Here is a 9,920-nt window from a genome sequence, read left to right as displayed (position 1 = left end):
TACTCGAGTATATACGGTAGCTATAGTGCCTGGAGTCTCTTGGCACTGTCCCTCCATTAACTGTTCACCCATACTTCGCTGAACACAAATATGAGTTTAAAAACAGTAAAATGTATCACGACGATGATATGATCACTGAAAGTGCAGTTTTTGTATAAAAAAAATGCAAAAATCAAATATGAATGCTAATTTTGGCCAGGGTTTGTAACCAAGTGGCTACTAAAGAAAATGGACATACTTCATTTTGAATACCCTGGGTTGTCTACTTTTTAAAATGGTATGCCATGATGGGGGTAATTCTTATTCCAGGGTTGCCATATGGTTTTTAAAAGCAACATAACCAGTCAGGCAAATGTCAAAGTGCAAAAATGGAAATGGGCAAGTCTTATATATGACTGTGTAACTTTCCAAAACACCATAAAACCTGGACATGGGAATACTGTTGAACGCACAAGACATTGTTGAACACAAATACAAGTGTTTTAGAGCAATAAAACATAGATAATGCTGATGATATCATTGGTAAAAAGAAGTTTATTTGTGAAAACTAAAATGCAAATAAAAATATGAATGCTAACTATGGCCAGGGTTTGTGACTAAGTGGCTACTAAAGAAGACTGGATATACCCCAGTTTAAATACTCTAGAATGCCTATTTTTGCAAATGGTATGGCATAATGGGGGTAATTTTCATTCCTGGGATGCCATACAACCACAAAGGCAACATAGGCCCAGCAAACCAATCTGGCACATGTAAGTGTGCAAAAACTGAAAAGGTGGAAATTCTCCTATTTAATCTTGTAACTGTCCAAAATCCCATGAAACCTGCAGATGGAGGGGGCACTGTTATGTTTGAGAGACATTGCTGAATACAAATAGGTGAGTTCTATTGCAGTAAAAACTAACATTATTATGATATTCACAGTTAAAATGCCATGCAGGACTAAGGAAATAGCACTTTTTAAATTGTTATTCTTATTAATTTGTTTCATATAAAAATATTTGATGTAAAAATGTAAGCCCTGGTTCTGCTGAACAAAATGATATATAATAAGTGTTGGTGAACTTAAAGGACCACTATAGGCACCCAGACCACTTCAGCTCAATGAAGTGGTCTGGGTGCCATGTCCCCTTTGTTTTATCCCTGCAGCTGTTTTTCTGTTCAGAGAAACTGCTATGTTTACACTGAGGGTTAATCCAGCCTCTAGTGGCTGTCTCCCTAAAAGCCACTAGAGGCGCTTCCGCGATTCTCACTGTAAAAATCAGATTGGACTCACGCTGCGTGAGTTTAGATCCCTATAGGAAAGCATTGAGTAATGCTTTCCTAAGGGTGTTTTTAATGCACGCGCCGCTCTGGCTGCGCATGCGCATTCGGCTCCACTCAGGAGCTGACGTCAGCAGGGGGAGGAAAGATCACCAGCACCGAGGGAGCCCGGTGCTGGATTAAGGGAAGTGGCTGAAGGGGTATTAACAGCTTCAGCCTAGCGGGAGGTGGGCCACGAGGGAGGGGGGGACCTAATAACCCTATAGTGCCAGGAAAACGGGTTTGCTTTCCTGGCACTATAGTGCTCCTTCGACAGACATAAAGCTTAAATTCTAGGTTTTGTTTTGATCAGAACTTGTACAATTGCTTCTGTCCTTAAGGGGTTAAAGTAATAGAATCCATGCATGAAGTAGGCTAAACTGTGAGTGTATGTTTGTAAAAAAAAACATGAACCCGTGCATTCTCTCACCATGGCAACATCAACATTTGCATTTCCAGTTGTTCCTGACTGCAGTTTTTTGATCTCACAAGCAATCTGCTACTTTTCAGATACACATTTACCAATTAATTACTAATTTGACTCTACACGTTTCAATGTATCAAATTCACATTAACCTTCAGTTTGGAATTTTTGAATGGTGCAGAATCAACTTCTTCTTTGTAAAAGACATAGATTCAGGAATAATAACATTCTATTTTTTTTTTTATCCAAATAGTTTTTTGTTTTTGTTTAGTGAATAAAACCATCTAGGTATAAAATATTTTGTGCACAGTTGCAGAATTGTCTATTGACAAGAATGTGACACGCACAGCATGCCGGATACCTAAGTGACTGTTGCTAAATTTGCAGCCTGAGCATCTGGCAACATTGCTTTGTCATGGGATTGCCACTGATAATTAAGCTGACAGACCATTTTTTCACTTGGTTTTGAAAAATCAGATTGTATCACATATTAAACTTGATGCCACTGCAATTGCCAGATTTAAAAATGGAGAGAAATTGAAAAACCCTACTGTTTGCAAATAAAATTTAGCTATTTTGGTGGATTCCAAATTTACAAATGCAAAAGAAATATACAAAATATGAATAAATTATTTTTCTCCATAAAGAATCACGTTTGAGTGCTACAGATTCATGTCAACTGTAATAGAATCTAATCTCTATAAAAAAAATAGGAAAATCAATGCATTCCATGTTCAAGTAGGAGGGGGGGAGGGATCATAGCAATCTACAAAATGGAGATAGGAGAGAAAGGAGATGGGCTTTAGCTCAGTATAAGGGGGTGGAGACAGGGGGGGGGGAGGAGAGGCACACTCAGAACAGAGAAGGAGTGTAATGTTGATAATTCACAAAAAGTACAAGTGACTAATGATATTAAATTTATGCTTACTAATGCAAGGAGCCTAAATGACAAAATGGGGGAACTAGAGGCATTAGCATACACTAAACAATATGATATAATAGGCATAACTGAATCATGGTGGGATGAGACACATGACTGGGCAGTTAACATAAATGGGTACACGTTATTTAAGAAGGATAGGCAATACAAGAAGGGTGGTGGGGTATGTTTGTCAACCATGAGTTAAAGGCAAATCTAAAGCATGTGGAGTGTGACGAGGAAAATGTGGAAGCTTTATGGGTAAATATCGGCTTGGGGCAAAAGAAGGGAAATCAACTATTGGTTGGGATAAGTTATAAACCACCTATGATGGCATACCATTTGCAAAAGTAGACAACCCAAGGTATTGCAAATGGGGTATGTCCCGTCTTTTTTAGTAGCCACTTGGTCGCAAACACTGGCCAAAATTGGCGTTCAAATTAGTTTTTAGCATTTTTCACACACAAACAAATATTAACACTAACTTTGGCCAGTGTTTGTGCCATCTTAAAGTCTTTTTTATCAGTTATACTGCTTGTCTGAGACCTTACAGGTAACCAACAGCTTAGTTGTTCACGATTCCTGACATCATGCACATGTGGCGAACTTCCTTTCACTTCTCAGGGACAGAGCGAATGTTAAATGATCAACAGCTGGTATGAAAAAAATTATTATAATTGATATGAAAATTTAACCAGATCTGGGGGTGGTGCTGAGCGGCTGAACGGGATGAATGCGTTGTTGCTGGGCTCCATGCATATCCGTGATATACTGCTGATTTTGGCCGTTGAAGAGCCCAAAAAACGCAGAATTTGCTCAAATACTCAGCATGGGCCACAAGACATAAAAATAGAAGTCTGATAAACCAAGAACGAGCATGATCAAATGAGATCTCCTCTGGCAGGCTCAGGGAGCATAAATTGCTGCTGACCTTATAGATTTTTCCGACTTCTCTGATAAACAATGGCCAGACAGGGGCACTGACAATGCATATAAGAAGGTTTCTGTCTAACCTGTGTGTTGGTTAGTAAGCATATATATGTAATTTGTGTCAAGCTGGAGCGTGTCTTATATGTGCTATACTTGTATGCTGCGTGAGGTATCTGCTGGGTGAAAAGGAGTAGCATGGTCGATAGTATTAATAGCAGTAGGTGGTTATAGAGAGAGAGGGGTAAACAATAGATACATTATCGCCTTTCTTAATTCCCCTTAAATAACATTGTCCGTTTGCTGGGTTAGTGACACATTTAGGGTGTATGTCCATGTTTGTAGCTTGTTGTCAACCTACTCCGCATGGTGGGAACGCGTGGAGGCTCTGGAGGATCAGACTATCGGGTCTTGAGAGGAGGCCCTGTCTGCCTGGTGTTTGGGTGCAGGTCAGCGGTGCTTTGTTGGACCGTCCTTGTCTTGCTGAGGGTCTCTTGGCTGACCTGGGTGTTGGTCGTTTTCGGCTGTTCCTGGACCTGTGGTGTCCGCTTGCCGCGTGTCCTCGGCCTGAGGCTTTAGGGGGCACTCGTGCCTTCTTGCCGACGGTCCCTTGTGAAGGGTCGTGAGCCCGGGGTTTCTCCAGTGTGCAGAGATCTCCCCGGGTGTACGGCTGGCATTGGGGAGGAACCTCCGATTGAGTGCCCAGCTCAGAAGAAGAGCAGGCGGTGCAGGCTACCGTGCCGTCCGATTTGGTTTCTGGGCCCGCCGTCTCAACGGAGCCGGCCTCCGGGCTAGCTGTCATCTGGAGCTGCGGGGCAGGAGTGGTAGGTAGTCGCGTCTGTTCTGCACGGGAGTTAATCCGGCGCCAGAACGCTGTACATATCGCTTCGAATTTAATATTAAATTCGCTTTCCCAGGTGGCGTCGTGTTCCCTCACACCGGCAGCCATGTTAGTTGTGGCTCGGGAGTGAGAGTCGGCGGCGGGGTTTTGTGAGGTACTCTCTCCTGCCTCTCTCCCAGCAGGGACCGGGATAACCCCCACCGGTCCAGAGGGGGGGGGACGGGTCGTTTGCTGTAGCCTTGCAGCCCCAGGTTGAAGGATCGGCCGCTTCCTCCTCCCATGGGTTTCGCGCGTGTGTAGGCCTCATAAGTGTCGCTTGATGCCGGATCAGCGGGTGAGTCTCTGGAGTCATCTGTGATCATACCCTTGTGTGCAGGTGCCGTGTACCGTCGCTTGAGGTTCAGTTTTGTGGGTATAAACAGTGGTGTATCTTGGTTTGTGCTGCCCTAGGCAGGACAAAACTCAGACACCCCCCCCCCCCTCCCTCGCCGGCCACCCAGCCTGCCCGCCCGCCCGCCCGCCCAGCAACCAGCCCAGCCCAGCATGTCTGTTAGCCGCAAGGCTAACAAGACATTTGCCCTGGGCATTTGGGGGCGGCGTTTTTTGCTGCCCCCTGGAAAATGGCGCCCAAGGCAAATGCCTTGTTTGCCTTGCGGATAATACGCCCCTGGGTATAAACCCGTTTTTTGCCCTGTTTTGCTTAATTTGTGAGAGGAGCTCACCACATGTATGACTGTCGGCCATGTTGGTCAGGCCCCGCCCCCCTATTCAATCTGCAGCTTTTAACCCCTTAAGGACTGAGCCAAATGTACACGTTGTGAACAAAACAAAACAAACAACACCTGGCATTTGCTTTATATGTCTGTCCAACCGTAATTCACCTCTTTCATATTAAATGCACCCCCCTTATTATATATCATTTTATTCAGGGGAAACAGGGCTTTCATTTAATATCAAATATTTAGCTATGAAACATAATTTAATATGAAAAAAATGGGAGAAAATAAGATTTGTAAAAAAATTTTTTAGTTCTACATGTCAATGTCATAATACTGTTTGCTTTTACTGCAATAAAATACACATATTTGTATTCAACAAAGTCTCACATGTAAAACAGTACCCCCTATGTACAGGTTTTATGGTGTTTTGGGAAGTTACAGGGTCAAGAATAGCACGTTACATTTGAAATTGAAATTCGCCAGATTGGTTACGTTGCCTTTGAGACTGTATAGTAGCCCAGGAATTAAATTTACACCCATAATGGCATACCATTTGCAATAGTAGACAACCCAAGGTATTGCAAATGGGGTATGTCCAGTCTTTTTTAGTAGTCATTTGGTCACAAACACTGGCCAAAGTTAGCATTAGTATTTGTTTGTGTGTGAAAAATTCAAAAAACGCCAATTTTGGCCAGTGTTTGTGACTAAGTGGCTACTAAAAAAGACTGGACATACCTCATTTGCAATACCTTGGGTTGTCTACTATTGCAAATCGTATGCCATCATAGGGGTAATTTTCATTCTTGGGCTACCATAGGGTCTCAAAGGCAACGTAACCAATCTGGCGAATTTGAATGTGAAAAAAATGAAACACAAGCCTTATATTTGACGCTGTAACTTTTGAAAAAACCATAAAACATGTATATGAGGGGTACTGTTGTACTCGGGAGACTTCGCTGAACACAAATATTTGTGTTTCAAAACAGTAAAAAGTATCGCAGCAATAATATCGTCCGTGTAAGTGCTGTTTGTGCGTGAAAAATGCAAAAAAAGTCACTTTTATTGGCGATATCATCGTTGTAATACATTTTACTGTTTTGAAACACTAATATTTGTGTTCAGTGAAGTCTCCCGAGTAGAACAGTAACCCCCATGTACAGGTTTTATGGTGTCTTGGAAAGTTAAAAGGTTAAATATAGTGCTAGCAAATTAAATTCCCCTTACTTTCGGCATGGGTTGTCAGGCAGGTCCCACTAATTGTAATAAATTAAGATACCTAATTATGTAAAAATATTACATAAATATATGTGTAGAATTAATATATGTATATATATATACAATTAGAACGAAATAACACACATCTATATATTTTTAAATTATTTATTTTTAATAATTTTTAAATTTTATTTTTTAACGTATTTACATTTTTTTACATTATATGTAAATATATATATATAACAATAATTATATATATATATTTAATCAGTATCAGTCTACGTGTAATTTGATATTAATATATATATATATATATATATAATTATATATATAAATAGTAAAATACACCTAGACTGTGTATGTATATGTGTATATATATATATACTTAGATCATATATATATATGATCTAAGTATATAATTTTTTTTACACTTATTTTAATTTATTTTATTTTATTTCCAGCCAGCAGGGGGACTAACTGTCATTACAGTTAGTCCCCTTGCTGGCAATGCCTGAGCCAGCTAACTAGGGCAAGGAGGGCATTTGAATCGAATGCCCTTTATAAGTCTACAGACTAGAGGTTGTTTACCCAATGGAAAGGATTCAATTGGATTATGGTTCGCTGATAAAGCTGAGCGATACACATTAATGGTTCGGTATGCTTTCCCTAAGTCAAAAACAGAATACAAAAAATTAAGTACATGTGCTAAATGGGAATGTATGGGATCCACAGCTCGTTCCATGCACCAATTAAGCCACATTTTCCAGGCGGATCTGTAACTTGCACGGGTACCTGGTGCCCATGCTTCTGAGAGAATGTCTCTAGTTGAATCTGAAAACTCTCTATTAGAGTTGTGTGACCTGATATAAGTGATGCTATTAGTGGGAATTGGTCTGACACCACAAGTGGATGGAGGTTCTCGTCCGGATCGCGAAGAGAATCCCGATGCATTTGTATGAGTCTCGGATAATCTATCAGCATGCTAAGAAGTTGAAGGAACCATGGCTGTGATGGCCAATGAGGAGTCACTAACACTAGGGTTAAACTCTGAGACCATGCTTTCAATAAATCCCGATATATCATCAGTAATGGTGGGAATTCATAATTGACTCAGTTGTTCCAGCATTGAAGAAACGTATCTTGATCTAATGCTTCTGGGTCTGGACGCTAGCTGAAAATGTTTTCTAACTGATAATTGAGACATGAGGCAAAAAGGTAGTATTGCAATGGGCCCCATAGGGAACAAAGGCATTGAAAAATGCTGGGATCCAGCATCCAGTTGCTGTAATCCACTAGAAATGGGAATTCCAATCTGCTATCGTATTGGACAGGCCGTGAAGATATTCTGCTCGCAAAACTATGTTGCGATCGAAGCAAAAATGCACAAAATTCTTTGGCAATGTCTGCTAGTTGTTTGGATTTCATGCCTCCTAGTCAGTTCATGTATTAAACCACTAAAATACTGTCCATCTTTAGAAGGACGCAACAATTGGATTTTTCTTTCGCAAAACTGCGTAAGGCGAAGAATCCTGCCATGAGCTCCAGGCAATTTATATGCATGCATGTCTCTGCCAGAGACCATTTGCCTCTCGTGGAATTTTCTGTGGAATGGGCACCCCAACCCATCTGACTCGCATCAGATTCTATTATTAGATCTGGAAACGATGTGAAAATGGCTTTCCCATTCCGTGTTTGAACATGATCTAGCCACCAGAACAGTTCTGTTCTTGTATCTAGAGTCAAGGCGATTTTGTCTGAATAACACAGGCCATTGCGTAAATGTTCTCTTTTTAGCCTTTGGAGGGCTCTGTAATGTAGAGGGGCTGGAAATATTGCCTGAATGGAAGCCGATAATAGGCCTACAATCCGTGCTAGAGATCTGATGAAAATCAATTCCTTGTTTAAAATTGATCTGATCTCTTTCCGTACTGTCTTTAACTTCCTTGATGGAAGACTGAGAGTAGCCAATTTTGAGTTGACTAGAAACACAGAAATGTTATCTCTTGTAAGAGGATTAAAATTGACTTTTTATAGTTTATTACGAAACCGAGGCTCGTTAATAGATTCAATGTCCATTGATAATGTATCTGAAGAGTATGTAACCTCTGTGACATGATTAAAATATTGTCTAAGTATATTACCATTCTCACACCTCTGCTCCAAAGAAGGGATACTATTGGCTTGAGTAATTTGGTGAAACACCAAAGTGCAAAGGATAAACCAAAAGGCAATACATTTAAATTGCCATGTCTTCCCTTCCCATATGAAGTGTAAGTAACTCTGACAAGAGTGGTGAATAGGTACTGTGAGGTATGCATCTTTCAAGTCTATTTTTATCAACCAGTCATTTAGTATTAACAAATCTTTGAGATAATAAATGCCTCCCATTTTGAAATGATGATATCTGACAAAATTATTTAGGTATTTGAAATTAATGACTGGTCTGTGACCAGCATCTTTCTTTTTTACCAAGAATACATTGCTTATAAAACCTGGACTGTTCATGGGAACTTAGTGTAACGGATCGCCTGGCACCCCGACTGGGTACCTCCGTTAATGGATGCTCCTAGCGCTTCCTGAGGACTCCAAGCACTCTGGCAGACACCATAATCACCGAATCCAAGAAACCTTTAAATTCTCCCAAGCGTATGAATGCTGTAGACCATTGAATAGGAACCATACGAATAGGCTTGTACCCCTAGCAGTCAACTGGAACAGCATACAATAAATCCTTCCCCCAATAATGAGACGACACATCACTTTGAGGTTAAAACAGGAACTCTGGACTGGCTCATCCAGCCTGGCTTTTATTACACTAATCCACATACAGGCCACACCCAGGGGGAGGCATAAAATAACCAATCACATACATGGTTCAGCCCACACATCCCCTCCCCTCAGATAACATTAAACCCAATTATCCGGTACACCTTTTCAGCCAAGTTCTGGATGTACCCCAAAACCCGGGGGTACACCTTTAAATCCAGCATCGCTGGATAGCCCTTATTCAGGGGGACAACATATCCAAAATTCAAGTCATTCGGATGAATGGTTCGGGAGATATGGGGTTCCAAAGATTTGACCGACCGCATGGGTAAAGTATCCGAAAACAGTTCCATGCATTTTGGCCCTGCGGTCGGTCACAAACAAGGGAATGAAAACAGGCGAATTGCCTGTGTTATAGAGCCTGGAGAGGGTTTGAATGAATTCCCTTGTTTGAGGGGTTCTTTCTACCGAACGGCGGGCCATTCGGTAGTTTTTATACGAATTTCTGGAAGTATGGAGGTCTCAGCGGTGTTTGCCTAGTCAAGTGTCCGATTTTAGTTCCAGACACTCGACGGCAAAACACCGCTGTTCGGTAGTTTAAGATGGCCGCCGCCACGTGTTTGTTTCCCGAATGGCGGCCACCCAGAGGACAAAGAATACATTACACTGATTGCCAATTACCCGTTTGCAACATTGTTGCAAACTGTAATTGGAGGCACACTTATTCCTGGGTGGTCTGGTTGTTCGGTAGTTTCACTCAATATAATGAATGGAGTGATTCTACCGAACAATCAGGTGAATGCTGCA

This window comes from Pelobates fuscus, chromosome 2 (assembly GCF_036172605.1).
Source record: "Pelobates fuscus isolate aPelFus1 chromosome 2, aPelFus1.pri, whole genome shotgun sequence".
In the NCBI taxonomy this organism is placed as follows: Eukaryota; Metazoa; Chordata; class Amphibia; order Anura; family Pelobatidae; genus Pelobates; species Pelobates fuscus.
Note: the sequence above shows the minus strand (reverse complement) of the source record.